The sequence below is a fragment of the Rhinolophus hipposideros genome (genome assembly GCF_964194185.1).
Source record: "Rhinolophus hipposideros genome assembly, chromosome: X".
NCBI lineage: Eukaryota > Metazoa > Chordata > Mammalia > Chiroptera > Rhinolophidae > Rhinolophus > Rhinolophus hipposideros.
In genome coordinates this window covers 69,258,350-69,279,432 of record NC_138046.1, presented here as the reverse complement: position 1 = coordinate 69,279,432, position 21,083 = coordinate 69,258,350, and the positions used below count along the sequence as shown (strand labels likewise).

Sequence of the window (21,083 nt, the reverse complement as noted above, 5' to 3'; positions counted from 1 at the left end):
ACACAATGGGATTTATAGATGATGTAATACAGAATTGTACACCTGAAATCTACGTAATTTTTCTAATAATTGTCACTGCAATAAATTAAAAAAGCAAAAACTCCAAAATCTTTAAGATTGTTAATAAGTTATTTGGATATTCAGATGGTGGGTAAACTGTGTTAAATGAACTAAATCAGTCTGAAATTTAATTTATTTGGAAAACATTCAGACCAAGATTCAAATGTTCAGACCAAGACAAGGATTGAAAGCTCTCAAAGAAGAACTTTAGTGGAAAAGTATTCTGTACGAAATAGCTCTAGAGCAGTAACATTAATAATACCATAGGTAAGCCAAATCTTACATTTTTTTGGGGGGGAAACATTGATTTAGCAAAATATTTTTGTAACTTTATTGCAATATATTTTACACTGTGAATACAAGTTTAATAGAACAATTAAATAGAATAATTGAATACAAATTATTTTATTTCATACTTTACTGTAGCATATTTCATTTATCATGTTTTCTGTAATTAACTGAATAATTGATTGACCCATAGTATTATTTTAAGAGCTCAGTCAAAAGATATAATAAACTTAAAGAACATGGCATATCATTAACAAAAATACAATAGGAAATTAATGACATAATCAAAAGAAAAGCTGTTTTAAAAAGGTAACTTTCAGTTTCTGATACTGCATTAAAGAAGCTTAGAAGTCTCCACTTTATTTTAACAACAAGTAAAAAGCTGAACAGGCTGCAAATGAACAATTTTTCTTGGATTCAAAAGTTAAGTGAGTACACAAAGCAAACCACTGCCCCAATTGGAGAGAAAAACAGGCAAACACAGGGAGCTACTGCTTACCAAAGTGGAGACTGATTAGCAGAACTCACTACAGAAACCATAACCATGGTAGGAAAAACTATATTTTAAGTGACAAATTGCTGGATGCTCATGTGGAATATTCTGAGTCACCCCAATAAATTTAATTAAAAAAAAAAATTCCAGGGGGAGCCAGTAATAGGAATCCTGAACAATTTTTGAGAGATTTACTTCTGGGAGCTCGACCTGGTTCTCATAGTAAATATCAGAGAAAAATCCTCTTGAGCTTCTGGCAGGAGGGAGATAGATAAAACCATTGTAAAATACAACAGAGTAATCTGTTCTTAAAAAGGTCTACCATCAAGAGAAACTATTTAAACAGAGCCTAACCTACTGGGATATTATCAGAACCTAACTAAAGTGGGAAAATAAAAATACCAATTCAAGTCAACCTTACATATGGGAAAGGAAAATACCCAACTTCAGCCCACTTTAGCATTCTATGTTGGAGAAGGGAAATATCCACCTCCAAATCATTCTAGACATTCTGTGCCATATGAGGCAAAGAAAAACAAAACAAAACTGAGAAACATTTGGGATGTTTGCAGTCCAGACACATAGGCTCACTAAAATACTCAGACCTAATCATAGGATTATATAATGCTTCCCCTCTGCCCAGAACTTTCCACCACATTATTAAAGGCCTATTTACAACAGTTCCTTTTTACCCACTACATCATGACAAACTATAAAGAAAAAAATTATAAGGCACAACAACAGGGGTAAAAAAAAAAGCACAATTTGAAGAGACAGAGCAAGCGTCAGAAAAAGACACATAAAGGATGTTGGAATTATAATAACTAAAATTTGAACATCTATGTTTAATACACTAAGGGCTCTAATAGATAAAGCAGATAGCATGCAAGAATAAATGGACAATATAAGCAGAGAGATGGAAATTCCAACCACAACACGAAAAGAAAATGATAGAGATCAAAAGCATTGTAACAAAAATAAAGAATTTTTGATAGGCTTTTTAATAGATTAGACATGGCTGAGGACAAAACCTCTGAGCTTGAGGATATCTCAATAGAAAGCTCTAAAATTGAAAAGCAAAGAGAACAAAGACAAAAAGGTAGAACAGAACGTTCCAGGACTATGGGACACCTTGAAAGGTGTAACATGCACATAATGGTAATACCAGAAGGAGAAGAAATTTTAAAAATAAAACAATAATGACTGAGTGTTTCCCCAGATCAGTATAAGACACCAAACCATATATGTAGAAAGCTCAGAGAAGCAAGATAAATGCCAAAATAATCACAGCTAGGTATATTATTTTCAAACTAAAGAAAATGACAAAGTCAGAGGGGGAAAAAAAGCACCTTACCTATACAGATGCAAGGTAAGAATTATATTTAACTTATCCTTAAAAACCATGCAAGCAAAAGAAAATGGAGGGAAACACTCTAAATGTTGAGAGAAAAGAACCACCAACCTAAAATACTATACCCTGATACATTAGCCTTAAAAAGTGCAGGAGAAATACTTCCTTAGACAAACAAATACTTGTTACTATGTGATCTCCCTTGCAACAAATGTTAAAATAAATTTTTTCTGACAGAAGGAAAATGATATAAGTCAGAAACAAAGATCTATATAAAGAAAAGAAGAGCATCAATGATATGATTAAAAGTGTAATAGATATAATAAAAATTTTTAATTTATTATTCTTAATTGATGTAACAGATAGTTTGTTCATAATAGTAATAGCAACTGCATGCGTGTGTGTGTGTGTGTTGTGTGTGTAAAATGAATGACGGAAATAATAAAAGGGATGGAAGGGAAGAATTAAGATTATTTCTTATGATAAGGTACTCACACTACCTGTGAAACAATATAGTGTAATTCAAAATTAGCTTAGTCTTAAATGTATATGGCAAACTTTACGGCAATGACTAAAAAAAGTTAAAAAGAAATATAACTGATATACTAAAAAACAGAAAAGAAAGAATTATATAACCTGCCCAATGAAAACGACAAGAGACAGAGTAAGGGAGGAAATGAAATTTGGAACAAAAAACAAGGGCAAAAGTAGATAATAGCCAAAAAATGATAGATAGCAATGTAATTGTATCAGTAATCACATTGAATGTAAATGGTCTATATGCACAAATTAAAGGAAATAAATTCTTAGAGTGGATCAAAAAACAAGAACTGTTGTTTACGAGAAGCACACTTTAAATATAAAGACTCCTATGGATTAAAAGTAAATGGATTTCAATGAAATCTCAGAAAAAGAGATAGAAAAAACAATTCCTTTTGCAATTGCAACAAAAAGAATAAAATACCTAGGAATAAACTTAACCAAGGATGTGAAGGATTTATATGCTGAAAACTATAAGACATTTTTGAAAGAAATTGAAGAAGACACAAAGAAATGGAAAGACATTCCGTGCTCATGGATTGGAAGAATCAACATAGTTAAAATGGCCATATTACCCAAAGCCATATACAGATTTAATGCAATCCCTATTAAAATCCCAATGGCATTTTTTGAAGAAATAGAACAAAAAATCATCAGATTTGTTTGGAACCACAAAAGATTAAATAGCCAAAGCAATATTTAAAAAAAAGAACAATACTGGAGGTATCACACTGCCTGATTTTTGCTTGTACTACAGGGCTACAATAATCAAAACAGCTTGGTATTGGCGGAAAAACAGACACATAGACCAATGGAATAGAATTGAGAACGCAGAAATAAAACCACATAAATATGGACAGATAATTTTTGACAAAGAAGCTAAAAACATACAATGGAGGAAAGACAGCCTCTTCAATAAATGGTGCTGGCAGAATTGGATTGCTACGTGCAAAAGAATAAAACTGGACTGCTATCTGTCACCATGTGCCAAAATTAATTCAAAATGGATCAAAGACTTAAGCATAAGACCTGACACAATAAACTGCATTGAAGAAAACATAGGTACTAAACTCATGGACCTTGGGTTCAAAGAGCATTTTATGAATTTGACTCCAAAGGCAATGGAAGTAAAAACTAAAATAAACGAATGGGATTATATTAAACTGAAAAGCTTCTGCACAGCAAAAGAAACTATTGACAAAATAATGAGGCAACCAACTGAATGGGAGAAGATTTTCGCAAACAGTTCCTCTGATAAGGGGCTAACATCCAAAATATACAAGGAACTCATGAAACTCAACAACAAAAAAAACAAACAACCCAATTGAAAAATGGACAGAGGACCTGAAGAGACATTTCTCCAAAGAGGATATACAAATGGCAAATAGACATATGAAAAAATGCTCAACATCGCTAATCATCAGAGAAATGCAAATAAAAACCTCAATGAGATATCACCTCACCCCAGTCAGAATGGCTTTCATCAACAAAACAAATAGTAACAAGTGTTGGAGAGGCTGTGGAGAAAATGGAACTCTCATACACTGTTGGTGGGAATGCAGACTGGTGCAGCCGCTATGGAAGGCAGTGTGGAGGTTCCTCAAGAAATTACGAATAGAGTTACCATATGACCCAGCAATCGCTCTCCTGGGTATCTACCCCAAAAATTTAAAAGCATTTCTCTATAGAGACACGTGTACGCCAATGTTCATTGCAGCTTTGTTTACGGTGGCCAAGACATGGAAACAACCAAAATGTCCTTCGATAGATGAATGGATAAAGAAGTTGTGGTACATATACACAATGGAATACTATTCGGCGTTAAGGAAAGATGATATAGGAGCATTTGTGACAACATGGATGGATCTTGAGAGTATAATGCTAAGTGAAATAAGTCAGACAGAAAAAGCAGAGAACCCTATGATTTCACTGATATGTGGTATATAAACCAAAAAGAACAAGACAAACAAATGAGAAACAAAAACTCATAGACACAGACAATAATTTAGTGGTTACCAGAGGGTAAGGGGGTGGGGGGTGGGTGATGAGGGTAAAGGGGATCAAATATATGGTGATGGAAGGAGAACTGACTCTGGGTGGTGAACACACAATGGGATTTATAGACGATGTAATACAGAATTGTACACCTGAAATCTATGTAAATTTACTAACAATTGTCACCCCAGTAAATTTAATAAAAAAAAGAAGAAAATGGAAAAAAAAAAGTAAATGGATTTCAAAGAAAAAAAATACTATGTTAACATTAATCAAAAAGAGCAGATGTAGCTATCTCAATTTCAAACAGAGCAGCTATCAAAATAAAGCAAGTTATTGGGAATAAGGAAGGACATTACATAATAATAAAGGGGATAGTTCTTCAAAAAGGCACAACAATCTTTAAGGTGTGTGCATTTAACAACACAATGTCAAATTACATGAGACCAATTTAGTAAAACTACAAGGGAAACATATGAATCCACTATGATATAGTCTTCAACAGACCTCTATCAGAAATGGATAGTTCCATCAGACAGAAAATCAATAAGGGCACAGTTGAACTCAACAACTTCATCATTTAACTAGATATAATTGACATCTATAGGATTAGGATTCAACTAGATGGCAGCGTAAGATGCTCAAGAACACATGGATGGAAATCCATGGACACATCAAATATACAGCTCTACGAAGAGCAATTCTCTTGGAAAAAAAATCCAGAAACTGTCTGAGTGACTCATACATCTGGGGAATGAGAAAATATCCACATCAAAATGGGTAAGAACGACTCAGACACATTCTTGCCATAAACCGCATCCTTGGGCAGTGCCACACAATTAAGAAGGAAGCCCCGACTCTCACCTTCTCTCTGAGGAATGAAAGGTTCGGGCCCCATATTTAGAACACCAACTTATAAGACTCCCATCTGAGGGACAAGGCACCAAGACACCTAGGTCTGAAAAATAAAAAAGGTTTGCATTCATAGTCTCATAAGACTATAGCAAACAAAGAAGCTACTGTTAACAGGTATGTAAGCAGTCACCTTGGATATCTACCCCCCTAGCCTTTAACACAGAGGGAGCAGGAAATTCCTTCATCTCAAGTCTTTTCCTGTGTACACTTTGAAAGATGCTGCTTTACGGTCAGGCTCCTAATTTAGCACACATCTCATCTTGGGGTTGGATATGATCCTTCCTAGAAACTCGAGACGCTGGTAGATTCTTCTCCTTCTGTCTGTCTCTAGTCTCCTCCAACTCACCAGAATCTCCTTAAAAGGAGCATGTATCCAAGTTTGTGACCCAGCTACCATTTAAGGGATGGGTCTGTGGATCACTTTATTCTGATAGCAAAATGGGGCTTGCATTCATAGGTTTCCACAAGACTGTGGCAAACAAAGAAGCTGCTCTTAATGAATGCAAGAGCATTCCCCCCGTAGCATTACAATCTGGCCCAACACAGAAGGAGCAGGCAAAAAAAAAAAAAGAAAAAAAGAAAGAAAGAAAGAGACAGAGAGAGAGACAGAGAGAGAGAGAGAGAGAGAGAGAGAGAGAGAGAGAGAGAGAGAGAGAGAGAGAGAGAGAGAGAGAGAGAAAGAAAGAAAGAAAGAAAGAAAGAAAGAAAGAAAGAAAGAAAGAAAGAAAGAAAGAAAGAAAGAAAGAAAGAAAGAAAAGAAGGAAGGAAAAGAAAAAAAGCCCTCTTCCAGTTTATTCCTGGAAGGAGCTTAACCACATACTTTGTCAGATGCTTGCTGAAGGTCTGGCTTCCAATCAGCCAGCCTGTAGGTGTTGAATGTAATCCTCATGTTGGGACACTGACTGGTCTTGGCATACCTTCAACTACTGGGAGCCATTAAGAATAAAAAAGTTGGCTTGGACAACCACAAAGGTTTGAGAGACAACCAGAAACTCAGGATGGGCAGCTTGATGAAGTTTATCTCTTATATAAGACCACTCCATCAAGACTTCCATAGGTGGCTGTTTTATCTAATGCACAGAAACTAACACAGAAAGTCATAGAAAGTAAAGAAACAGACAAATATTTTCCAAACAAACAAAAAGAAGACACAATTCAGGAAACAGATCTTAAGGAAATGGAGATAAGCAATTTAACTGGTAGACTAAAATAATGGTCATAACGATGATCACTGAGGTCAGGAGAGCAATACATGAACAAAGTGAGAATTTCGACTATGAGATAGAAAATATAACAAATACTAAACAGAAATCACAGAGCTAAAAATACAATAAGTGAATTAACAAAATTCAATAGAGTGGTACATCAGACTACATCAATTAGAAGAAAGAATTTCAGGGCAACAGAAAAGAAAAAAAGCAAAAAAGAGTCAAGATAGATTAAGGGACTTACAGAACATCATCAAACTGACCAATATACACATTACAGGGGTCCCAGAAGCAGAGGCAGAGAGGAACGGGCAGAAAGCATATTCAAAGAATTAATGTCTGAAAAATTCCCTAGCCTGGTGAATGAAAAGACTTCCAGATCCAGGAAGCTCAGTAAGTGCCAAGAAGATAATTTGAACAGACCCACACTAATCAACATTATAATTAAATTCTCAGAAGTTAAAGACAAGAAGATAATCTTAAAAGCAGCAAGAGAAAAGCAACCTGTTAGGTAAAGGGGAACCCCCATAAGACTATGAGCAGATTCTTCTACAAAAATATTGCAAGTCACAGGGAGTGGAATGATACATTAATAGGACTGAATGAAAAAAAGCGTGCCAATCAAGAAAACTCTAATGGCAAAGTTGTCCAGAATTGAAGGACAGTTAGTTTTATAGACATTCAAAGCTGAAAGAGTTCATCACCACTAGACTAACCTTACAAGATATGTTAAAGGGAGTTCTTCAGGCTGAAATGAAAGGATGCTAATTAGTAACAGGAAAACACATACAAGTATAAAATGCACTGGTAAAGGTAAATATATAGTTAAATACAGAATACAGTAATGCTTTAAGGGTGGTAAGTAAATCACTTGTAACTCTACTATGAAGGTTAAAAGAAAAAAAATTAAATGTAATTGTAACTAATATAAAGTATTAATGAATACGCAATATAATAGGATGCAAATCGTGACGTGAAAAACATCAATGTGAAAGGGGAGCTTGTGTATGCATTACATTTAAGTTATTATCAGTTCAAAATAGATTGCTAATATGTTTTATGTAAGCTTCATAGTAATCACAAACCAAAAACCTATAGTAGACACACAAAAAATAAAAAGAGAGGAATCAAACCATACCACTAAAAAAAAAATCATCCTATCACAAAGGAGAGCAAGAAAAGAAAAGGGAGCAAAGTATTACAAAGCAAACAGAAAACATTTTTTAAATAGCAATAGTAAGTTTGTATTTATCAATGATTATTTTAAATGTAAATGTACTAAATTCTGCAATCAACACAAAGTGGATAAATGGATAAAAAAATTAAGACTAACAAAAGACTCACCTCAGCTTTATGGGCACACATAGACTAAAAGTGAAGGAATGGAAAAAGATATTCTTTGCGAATTGAAACCCAAATTAAACAGGAGTAGCAAAATTCATCAGAAAAAAATAGACTTTAAGTCAAACACAAGAAAAGCCATTAAATATTGATAAAGGAGACCATATATTGATAAAGAAAATACAATATTATTAAATATTTAAACATAGCTAAGAGTAAGCATTGCTAAATACCTAATATAAGGGCAACTAAATATATAAAACAAATATTAACAGATATGAATGGAGAAATGGACAGAAATACAAGAGCAGTGGACTTCAATACCCTATTTTCAACAATAGGTGGATTATCTAGACAGAAATCAATAAGGAAACATTGGACTTAAATTATATGTTGGACTTAAATTATATGTTAGGCTTTATGGCCCTAACAGACATATATAGAACATATCATACAACCGCAGAAGAATACACATTCTTCTCAAGTGCACATGATACATTCTCCAGAATAGATCACGTTAGGCCACAAAACAAGTTTAATAAATTTAAGAAGATTGAAATCATATCAAGCATCACTCCAACCACAATCAATTACAAGAAGAAAACTGGAAAATTTAAAAAAATATGTGGAGATTAAACAACATGCTCCTAAACAACAAATGGATAAGAAAAGAAATAAAAAGGAAATTTAAATTAAAAAAAAAAAGATCTTAAGACAAATAAAAATTAAAATACAGCAAAATAAAATTTATATCATACAGCAAAAACATTTCTATAAGGAATATTTCTAATTTATAGCAATATAGATCTACATGAAGGAAAAAAAAATCTCAAATAACCTAAGTTTCCACCTCAAGAAATAAGGAATAAAAAAAAAAAATCTTAAGCATAAAGGTAGCAGAAGAAAGGAACTACAAAGATCAAAATGGAAATAAATAGAGAGGAAAAAGGTAATATGATAGATCAATGAAAGTAAGAGCTGGTTTCTGAAAAGATAAACAAAATATATAAAACTTTAGCTAGACTTATGAAGAAAAAAAGGAGGACTGAAACAAATAAAATGAAGAATCAACAAGGACACATTACAATTGATACCACAGAAATACAAAGATCCTAAGAGATTATTATGAATATTTATCCAGCAAAAAAATTGTACAACTCAGAAGAAATGGATAAATTCCTACAAATATACAAGCTACCATGACTGAATCATAAAGAAATACAAAATAAAAACAACTCATTACTAATAAGGATAATTGAAGCAGTAATCAAAAATCTCCCCAAAAAAGAAATGTCCAGATGGTTTCACAAATGAATTCTACCAAACAAACAACTAAAAAGAAACAATCTTTCTCAAACTTCCAAATAATAAAAGAGGAAGAAATACTTTCAAACTCATATAGAGTCCTGAATTACTAATACCTTAGCCAGACAAAGAGAGTACAAGAAAATAAAATTATAAGCCAATATCCCTAGTGAACATAAATAAAAAAACACTTATTAAAATATTATCAAACCAAATTCATAGCACATTGAAAGGATCATACAACATGATCAAGTGGGATTTATTACAGGGACGTAATAATGGTTCAACATCCACAAACAAATCAAGACATTATCAAATTAAAGAATAAAAATCATATGATCATCTCAATAGATGCAGAAAAATAATTTAACAAAAATTGTATTTTCATGATGAATACTCTAAACAAACTAAGTACAGAGGAAGATTTTCTCAACATAGTAAAACTCATACGAAGTCTGAAAATTAAGTTCATGAACTTGCCGCAGTGTGTTCACATGTCAGCACTGTACAAACAGCTTGGTAAGGTTTCACAACCTTGGTATATCAGTGTCTCACAGTTGTGGTCATGTCAACATGTGGCGGTGTCTTGCTGAGTGGCATTCATTATTGTTGCTGCATGTCTTTGTGTGCCATTGCGAAAATATCTGAGCTTGAATTAGAACAACGAATGAACATTAAATTTCTTGTTAAACTTGGCAAGAGTTGAAGTGAAATCAGGGACGTGTTAGTCCAAGTTTATGAGGATAATGCCATGAAGAAAACGGCAGTGCACAAATGAATTAAACATTACTCTCAGGGGAGAGAACGCATCAGTAATGAAGAGAGGTCAGGGAGGCCAGTAATAAGCAGAATTGATGAAAGAATTGCAAAAATTTGTCTAACTGTATGTCAAAATCATCAGCTGACTGTGAGAAGCATAGCAGACTAAGTAAACATCGATAGAGAAACAGTTAGGAAAATCTTGGTGTGAGAAAGGTGTGTGCAAAAATAGTCCCCAAGGAGCTCACCAATGAACAAAAGCAAAGGAGAGTCAAAGTTTGCCAAGACCTTTTGGAGAAGCAAGATGGTGTTTTGGGCCATGTTATCACTAGAGATGAAACGTGGGTTTACCAATACGATGCTGAAACAAAGTATCAAAGCGCATGATGAAAGTCAGCCAATTCTCCATCACCAAAAAATTTTGTCAGTCCAAATCAAGAGTCAAAATGATGTTGCTAACCTTTTTTGATATCAGAGGGATTATTCATTATGAATTTGTACCCACTGGACGAACAGCTAACCAAGTTTACTACTTGGACGTGTTGAAGAGTCTGCGTGAAAAAGACAGAAACAACCTGAACTCTTCACCAGTAGTTCATGGCTCTTGCATCACAACAGTGCACCAGCTCACAGGGCACTGTCTGTGAGGGAGTTTGTAGCCAGTAAACAAATGACTGTATTGGAACACCCTCCCTACTCACCTGATCTGACCCCCAATGATTTCATTCTTTACCCGAAGATAAAATAAATATTGAAAAGAATACATTTTGATGACATTCAGGACATCAAGGGTAATACGATGACAGCTCTGATGGCCATTCCAGAAAAAGAGTTCCAAAATTGCTTTGAAGGGTGGACTAGGTACTGGTATTGGTGCATAGCTTCCCAAGGGGAGTACTTCGAAGGTGACCATAGTGATATTCTGCAATGAGGTATGTGGTACTTTTTCTAGGACAAGTTTGTGAACTTAATTATCGGACCTCGTATATGATAAGCCTATTGTTAACATCATACTCAACACTGAAAATCTGAAAGATTTTTCCTCTAAAATTAGAAACAAGTTAGGGATGACCATTCTCACCACTTTTATTCAACATTCTATGAAGCCCTAACCAAAAAATTAGGGGAGAAAACAAAATAAAAGTCATCCAGAGATCAGTTCCAAAATAGTGGAATAGGTAACCACTATGCCTGCTGAGTCCCAGGATCACATTAAAATTACAACTAAATTATAGAACAATCAACCTCAAGGATCATGTGAAGACCAGCTGAACAGAACCCACATAACTAAGGATATAAAGAGGCCTCACTGAGATTGGTAAGAAGGGCAGAGAAGCACAATGGGCTGACCCCATACCCACAGGTAGTGATTGAGCACTAGGTGGGACACTTCAGTGATAGAGGTCCCCCACGAGTGTGAAGTGTTCCAGACCTGCACCAGGCTCCCCAGTCCAGGGGTCCTATTCAGGGAAAAGCAGTTCCCAGAACATCTGTCAGTAAAAATCAGTGAGGATTACATTAGTCTGTCTTGGTAAGATGAAAGGCAGCTGGAAACTCAGACGTACACTTAAATGGCCTGCACACAGACTCACTTGCTTGCAAACACTGACCTGGACTCCAGTGAAGGGGCAACAACTTGAGAGGCACCAGAAACATACAGGGAAAAACTGAATTGTGTGGCTTCAGGGCAAGGGATGGAAGGACAGACCCCACTGTCCCTGTGTGAAGCCTGCCTCACGTGTAGGCTGCAGGATGGTGCCACCTTTCCTAAGTTGAATCCTCCCCAAAGGGCCAAATCTGAGATTGCATTGGTCAGTTAAAATACAGGCATGCTCACCAAATGGTGATGCCCGGGATCCCCATCCTGCCCAGCAAGTGATGCATTGCTGGAGTAAGTCTCTGCTCCTGGGTGGCCAGCCCTGCGCCACAAGCTACACAAGACTTTTACAGAAGCCAACGGCCCGTGGTGGACTGGGGAAATTTTGTTGGTGGACAATCAACCACAACTTGTGCTGCAGGCTCTCACAGGCAGCTTTCAGGGATCTGTGGGCCAGAGGTGAGTGATGGTTGGCTGTAGTGTTCTCAGGGCATTTGTGAGCTGATCACAAGGTAGGCACTGGCACAAGAACTGAATCAGTATTAACTTTGTAAAAACAAACACCCATACACCATGACTCTCTGGGACCCCACCCTGCCCAACTAGTGCTTCCTTGCAGGGAGCACTCTCAAAACTGGGTCAACAAGCCCAGCCTGTGCACATAAAAAGTGTCTTTCAGTGACTGAGCTTTATGAGCAACCAGCAGGCAAGAAATAGGCCTAGAGGGGCCGAGGGCCTTTTACTATGCTGCCCAATACTGGTTAGACTCGGTTCACAGCAAGGTTACTCACACATACCTCCAGGTACAGCACAGGCAGCTCCTAACAAGTAGCGTTGGAACAGTCACATGCAAGGCTGAAATTGGCCTGCATGTGAGGCCCTCCCAAGAGACAAAAGAAATAATAAACCCAGAGGCCAGTTTCAAACAATGCAGAAGTGGAATTTGAAATTAAAAACATATGTTGGAGGACTTTATCAGCTTTTGGTGAAAACTGGGGCAAGGAAGGGAGTATTATGAAAGCTCATACAATTTATTTGTTCACTGAAATAAAACACTAAGTATAGTGACAAAAAATAGAAACAGAAATTAAAACCATACTATCATTTGCATCATTATCCCCCAAAATGAAATACTTAAGTATAAGTCTAACAATATATGTGCAAGTTCTATGTGAGGAAATCTACAAAACTCAAAGGAACAAACTCAACAAGAACTAAAGAAATGGAGAAATATTCCATGGTCATAAATATTATCACACTATTATCAAGGCACCAATTCTTCCCAGTGTGATTTATAGAATCAATGCACTCACAATCAAAATCTCAAAAAGTCACCAAAAAGCTGTTAGAAACAAACAACGAGTACAGTAAAGTTGCCAGCTACAAAATCAACGTACAAAAGTCTATTGCATTCCTATATGCTAACAATGAAATCTCAGAAAAAGAAATACAAAAAACAATTCCTTTTGCAATTGTAGCAAAAAGAATAAAATACCTTGGAATAAACTTAACCACGGATGTGAAGGACCTATATGCTGAAAACTATTACAGTTTTGAAGGAAATTGAAGAAGACACAAAGAAATGGAAAGATATTCCATGCTCATGGATTGGAAGAATCAACACAGTTAAAATGGCCATATTACCCAAAGCAATATACAAATTTAATGCAATCCCCATCAAAATCCCAATGGCATTTTTTAGAGAAATTGAACAAAAAATTATCGGTTCTGTATGGAACCACAAAAGACCCTGAATAGCCAAATCAATCCTAAGAAAAATGAACAATTTAGAGGTCTCACACTCTCTGTCTTCTGCTTGTACTACAGGGCAACAATAATAATAATAATAATAATAATAATAATAATAATAATAAAACAGTATGGTACTGGCAGAAAACCAGACACACAAACCAATGGAAAAGAATTGAAAACCCAGAAATAAATCCACATATATATTGATAGATAATTTTTGACAAAGGAACCAAAAACATACAATGGAGAAAAGACAGCCTCTTCAATAAATGGTGCTGGGAGAATTGGAAAGCCACATGCAAAAGAATGAAACTAGACAGCTATCTATCACCGTGTACCAAAATTAACTCAAATTGGATCAAAGACCTAAGTATAAGACCTGAAACAATAAACTGCATAGAAGAAAACATAGGTACTAAATTTATGGATCTTCGGTTCAAAGAGCAGTTTATGAATTTGACTCCAAAGGCAAGGGAAGTAAAAATTAAAATAAATAATGGGACTATATCAAACTAAAAACTTATACACAGCAAAAGAAATCATCGACAAAATAAAGAGGCAACCAACGAAATGGGAGAAGATTTTTGCAAACAGTGCCTCCGATAAGAGGCTAATACCCAAAATATATAAGGAACTCATATATCTCAACAACAAAAAAAACAAACGATCTAATTAAAAAACGGTCAGAGGATCTGAAGTAACATTTCTCCTAAGAGGACATACAAACGGCAAATAGAAATATGAAAAAATGCTCAACATCACTAATCATCAGAGAAATGCAAACAAAAACCACAAGGAGATATCACCTCACCCCAGTCAGAATGGCTATCATCAACAAGACAAATAGTAACAAGTGTTGGAGAGACTATGGAGAAAAAGGAACCCTCATACACTGTTGGTGGGAATGCAGATTGGTGCAGCCACTATGGAAGGCAGTGTGGAGGTTCCTCAAAAAATTACGAATAGATTTACCATATGACCCAGCAATCCCTCTCCTGGGTATCTACCCAAAAAATCTGAAAACATTTATCCATAAAGACACATGTGCTCCAATGTTCATTGCAGCTTTGTTTACAGTGGCCAAGAATTGGGAACAACTAAAATGTCCTTCGAGAGATAAATGGATAAAGAAGTTGTGGTATATATACACAATGCAATACTATTGGGCGGTAAGAAAAGATGATAGAGGAACATTTGTGACAATATGGGTGGATCTTGAGATTATAATGCTAAGCGAAACAAGTCAGATGTAAAAAAGTTGAGAACCATATGATTTCACTGATATGTGGTATATAAAACTGAAATAAACAAAAGAACAAGACAAACAAATGAAGAAACAAAAACTCAAAGATACAGACAATAGTTTAGTGGTTACCAGAGGGGAAGGAGAGAGGCGGGTGATAGATGAGGGTAAAGGGGATCCAATACATGGTGATGGAAGGAAAACTGACTCTGGGTGGTGAACACACAATGTGATATACAGATGATATATTACAGAATTGTACACCTGAAATCTAATTAACTTTACTAACAATTGTCACCCCAATAAACTTTAATTAAAAAAAACACTTAAAAAAAAACTAAAAAAATCCACTTGCTCATATCATAATATACACAATTACAGTCATTTGATTACCTAAAAGTGTTTAAAACTTTTGTTCACTAAAAAAAAGTCTTAATGAAGTAAACCAGATACAATTTTGTACACTAGAATCATTTTACATTTATTAGTTTTCCAAACTAAATACATGTCTTATAAATACGGTATGTGATATTTTCTAATGAAAAATGTAGTTACAGATTCCAGTGACAATGTTTTTTTTTTTAATTTAAGTTTATTGGCGTGACAATTGTTAGTAGTGTTACATAGATTTTAGGTGTACAATTCTGTAATACATGATCTATATATCATATTGTGTGTTCACCACCCAGAGTCAGTTCCCCTTCCATCACCATATACATGATCCCCCTTACCCTCATCTTCCATCTGCCTCCCTGCTTATCCTCTGGTAACCACTAAGCTATTGTCTGTTGTCTGAGTTTTTGGTTCTTCATTTGTCTGTCTTGTTCTTTAGTTTATTTCAGTTTTATATACCACGTATCAGTGAAATCATATGGTTCTTGACTTTTTCCATCTGATTTATTTCGCTTAGCATTATAATCTCAGGATTCATACATGTCATCCCAAATGGTACTGTCCTATCTTTTCTTATGGCAGAGTAGAATTCCATTGTGTATATATACCACAACTTCTTTATCCATTCATCTATCGAAGGACACTGTGGTTGTTTCCATGTCCTGGCCACTGTAAATAAAGCTGCAATGAACATCGGAGCACACGTGTCTTTACGGATAAATGGTTTCAGATTTTTTTGGATAGATAATGAGGAGAAGGATTGCTGGGTCATATGGTGCTTCTATCCTTAATTTTTTGAGGAACCCCCACACTGCCTTCCATAGCGGCTGCACCAGTCTGCATTCCCACCAACAGTGTATGAGGGTTCCTTTTTCTCCACAGCCTCTCCAACACTTGTTACTATTTGTCTTGTTGATGAAAGTCATTCTGACTGGGGTGAGGTGATGTCTCATTGTGGTTTTCATTTGCAGTAGAAGACATACACATGTTGAATAGACACATGAAAAAATGTGCAACATCACTAATCATCAGTGACAATGTTTTATGCCCTGGATCAACTGACGTAAATTTATGAAAGTGAAATAATCCAAATTGGCAGTTCCTTATTGATTTTAATAAAATATAATTTTTGAACTGGATTGCTAGGAATGTAGTACAGCAGTTATGGAATTTGGAATTGTAGATCATAAAGCACCATGTATACATCAGAAAATAATATAAATTAATTCAGAATTCAATAAAATTTTTAGTGAAGTTCTAGATTTTCTGTAATGAAATAAACAAATCTAAAGTAACTGTAATCCTACTTAACAGTTTTTGCTCCTTTTCAGTCAGTTCTTATTATTCTTGAAATATTTAGTCTTATACTCCTCTCATGTGTGATACCTGATTAAATTTTGGTAATGGTTTATTTTTGTTCCACATTCAAAAATTATTTTTTTAATGTATCAGGTTTCCATATCAAGGATATGCTGGTGTCTTTGCATGATTTAAGTTTTTCTTCTTTTCTACATTGTGAAATTTTTAAGGCTTGCAATTTTTAAATGCTGTATTCCATTGTCAACAATATTTCCCTTCACTGTTTATAATTTGTGGTTAAATGGTCTACGGTTGTTATTTTATTTGAAAATATTAACTTACTGATTCAACATTTTTGATGTTTTTATTCTTTCACATGTTTATTTTTAAGTGAGTTTTGTTGAAGTACTCTTCCAGTAACTTATCCAATATAGATTTATTGATTTATTGGCATAAGGTTCATTGTATCTTTATTTCTTCCACATTTCTGCAGAATCTGTTTTATTTCTTATATCTCATTAGTAATAATACTTATTAGTTTCTTTTCTCTTTTTAATCTTTATCCATCTTGCCAGAAATTTGTCAGTTATCTTGACTAGGCAGATATTTGGATTTAGTGAGCTCTTTATTTTATATTTGTATCCCATTTCATTAATTTCTGCTCACAATTTTTTACTTCTTTCTAAATGTTTTTTATTTATTTTGTTTTTGAGCTCATTGATTTCAGCTTCCCTTCTAATACAAACACTTAAATAGTTTTAAGTACCATTGGAATTACATCAGACATATTTTTATAGGTAGTATTTAGTATTTTTTCAGCTGTAAATATTTTGTGATTTATAGTGTAAATTATTCTTCCCCAATACATTACATGTCTTTCTTAGTTGCATATTCATGGGGAAATTTAAAGTTATCTTTATTTTTTGGATTTCTATTATAATTGCACTGTGATCAGTAAATATGGGTTTTATTACACTAGCCTTTGATATTTATTGGAACTCAGTCAGTGATTTGCTATGTGACTGTTTTTCATAAGTGTGCAGTGTTTGCCTTAAAATATCATGTATTTCTCTTCCGCCCTTATTGCCGCCATCCTCGGCGTGACTCGCATCACTCGGATCTGCCTGGGAGAATCCACTACCATCTGCCACCATGGTGAACTTCACAGTAGACCAGATCCAGACCATCATGGACAAGAAGGTAAACATCTGGAACATCTCTGTTATCGTCCACATGGACCATGGCAAGTCCACGGTGACAGACTCCCTGGTGTGGGGACAGAGCCAGGAGTGCAGTTTCCAGGCTCCCTGCCTCACGTGGAAAGATATTGGCCCAGGTAGTAAATGGCCATCTACTGTGATTGGATGGCCATCAGCTGTGATGGGTTGGCCGTCAGCTGTAACCAGTTAGCCATTGGCCACTAATATAACTGCCATGGCTACGCTAGCAGTAAATGGGGGCTAGCAAGAAGATGATGGCTGAGCCTGCAAGAGTAGATTGCAGATAGCATGGCGGATTTCAGCTAGCAAGTGAGGTTGGTTGGTAGGCAGAGAAGTGGACGGCAGGTTGCGGATAGTGTGGCTCCTGCTTCCTGTGTCTCCAACCCAGCCACCAGCGAGACCATAGTGGTATGACTCCCCTACCTATGGCTCCGTGGGTGTTCCTTTTTGGCCTCACCATATCCTGCATTCCTATGTGGGGAGCGGGACCAGAGACCCCCGCATGACTCCCTGCGTGACACCTGGTATATAAGGTATTATCACCTCCCCTCTGGCCAGGGAGAGCCGCTTCACTGACACTGGAATAAACGAGCACGAGCGTTCCATCACCATCAAGTCAACGGCCATCTCATTCTTCTCCGAGCTCTCGGGGAATGACTTGAACTTCATCAAGCGGAGCAAGGGTGGCTCCAATTTCCTTGTCAACCTTGACTCCCCTGGGCATGTGGACTTTACTCGGAGGTGACAGCCTCCCTTCCATGTCACTGACGGTGCCTTAATGGTAGTGGACTGTGTAGCTGACATGTGCATGCAGAGACATTGCTGAGGCAGGCTATTGCCGAGCCCATCAAGCCTGTGCTGATGATGAACAAGATGGACTGGGATTTGCTCGAACTGCAGCTGGAGCCCAAGGAGCTCTACCAGATGTTCCAGCACATAATGGAGAATGTCAACATTATCATCTCCACCTACAGGGAGGGCGAGAATGGCCCCAAGGGCAACATCATGATTGACCCTGTCCTCAGAACTGTGGGCTCCATGTCTAGTCTCCACGGTTGGGCCTTCACTCCAAAGCAGTTTGCAGAAATGCATGTAGCCAAGTGTGCTGCCAAGGGCAAAGGCCAGCTGGGGCCTGCTGAGTGGGCCAAGAAAGTAGAGGACATGATGAAGAAGTTGTATTGCGACCGGTGTTTTGATCCAGCCAAAGGCAAATTCAGCAAGTCCGCCACCAGTCCTGATAGCCAGAAGCTGCCGCAAATATTCTGCCAGCTTATTCTGGACCCCATTTTCAAGGTGTTTGACAGGATCATTAATTTCAAGAAAGGGGAGACAGCAAAACTGATTGAAAAACCGGACATCAAGTTGGACAGTTTAGATAAGGACAAAGAAGGCAACCTGCTTCTGAAGGCTGTGATGCTCCGTTGGCTGCCCCCTCCCCATGCCCCACTGCAGATGACCACCATCCACCTGTTCTCCCCTGTTATGGCCCAGAAGTAGCGCTGGAAGCTCCTATATGAGTTCTTCCTCCCCGCCATGATGAGGCATCCATAGGTATTAAAAGCTGTGACTGCAAAGGGCCCTTTATGATGTACATTTTCAAAATGGTGCCCATCTCCAATAGAGGCTGGTTCTACACCTTTGCCAGGTCTGCTCAGGGCTGGTGGCCACTGTCCTGAAGGTCAGGATCATGGGGCCCAACTACACACCAGCAAAGAAGAAGGACCTATACCTAAAGCCCCTGCAGAGCACAATCCTGATGAGGGAGCATTATGAGGAACCCATTGAGGACATGCCTTGAGGGCTTGCTGGGCACGGACGAGTTCCTGGTGAAGACTGGCACCCTCATCACCTTAGAGCACACCCACTCCACGCCAGGCGATGAAGTTCAGTTTGAGACCCATCCTCAGGGTCGCTGTGGAGGCTAAGAACCCAGCCATCCTGCCCAAGCTGGTGTAGGGCCTGAAGCAGCTGGCCAAGTCCCACCCCATGGTGCAGTGCATCATTGAGGAGTCGCAGGAGCACATCATTACCAGGGCTGGTGAGCTGCACCTAGAGATCTGCGTGACGGACCTGGAGGGGATCACACCTGCATTTGCATCAAGAAATCCGACCTGGTTGTCTCCTACTAAGAGACGGTTAGCAGGAAGTCAAACATGCTATGCTTGCCCAAGTACCCAACAAGCACAGCCTGCCATACATGAAGGTGTGGCCCTTCCCCGGCAGCCTGGCAGAGGACATCAACAAGGGCAGTTGTCAGCTTGCCAGGAACTCAAGCAGCGGGCCCGCTCCCTGGCTGAGAAGTACGAGTGGGATGTGGCCAAGGCTCGCAAGACCTGGTGCTTGGAGCCCAAAGGCACTGGATCCTACATCCTCACTAACCTCGCCAAGGGTGTGCAGTACCCCAATGGGAGCAAGTACAGTGTGGTGGACAGCTTGCAGTAGGCCACTGTGGGGACAAAGTCCCAAAAAGCAGTTTCCAGGCTCTCGGCCTCACATAGAAAGGTGCTGGCTCGGGTAGTAAATGGCCATTGACTGTGATCAGATGGCCATCAGCTGTGGCTAGTTGGCCATCAGCTGTAACCCGTAAGCCATTGGCCACTAATATAACTGCCGAGGCTACGGTAGCAGAAAGAATTGGGGGATAGCAAGAGCGGATTACAGAGAGGCGGATGCCGCCAGTGAGAATATAGTGATATGACTCCCCTACTTATGGCTCCGTGGGTGTTCCTTTTTGGCCTCACCATGTCTTGCGTTCTTATGTGGGGAGTGGGAGCAGAGACCCCGCCTGCCGCCCCGCACGACAGCCACCAAGAAGGGGCACTGTGAGGAGAGAACATGCAGGGTGTGCACTTTGATGTCCACCATGTAACACTGCATCCTGACACCATCCACCGCGGGGGCGGCCAGATGATCGCCACCGCCCGGCGCTGCCTCTATGCCAGCTTGCTGACCGCCTAGCCCCTAATATACCCCCTTTACAAATGTGTAATTGTTATATACTTTCGCTTAAGTGTGTGTGGGTGTGTGTATGTTGGTATGCTATTAAGCTCTAACCCAGCTTTCTGTGGCTAGTATCACCCTGGTATAACTTTTTTCTATTATTTTATGTTCTACTTTTATTCATCCTATATTTAAATATGTTTTTTGTAAATAGCACACAGTTGGATTTTACTTTGTATCACTTTTAGAGTGCTCATATTTAAGTGATTTAAATTACTAAAACATTTCATTGATTTCTATTATTTAATTTTGTTTTAATTTTTTGTCTTTTATAACTCTTCCTTCCTTTTACATTTTAAACATTTTAAATTTGTTTTTCTCATT

At 37.5% G+C, this 21,083-nt stretch overlaps 1 pseudogene across 1 annotated transcript; it reads left to right on the top strand.

Annotated features, from left to right (window-relative positions):
* Positions 1-17,691: 17,691 nt before the first annotated feature.
* On the top strand, positions 17,692-20,717 carry LOC308494601 (elongation factor 2-like; annotated as a pseudogene). The gene is made up of 3 exons: positions 17,692-17,855; positions 18,318-20,197; positions 20,564-20,717. The product of its transcript is annotated as an elongation factor 2-like (transcript).
* The last annotated feature ends 366 nt before the right edge of the window (positions 20,718-21,083 follow it).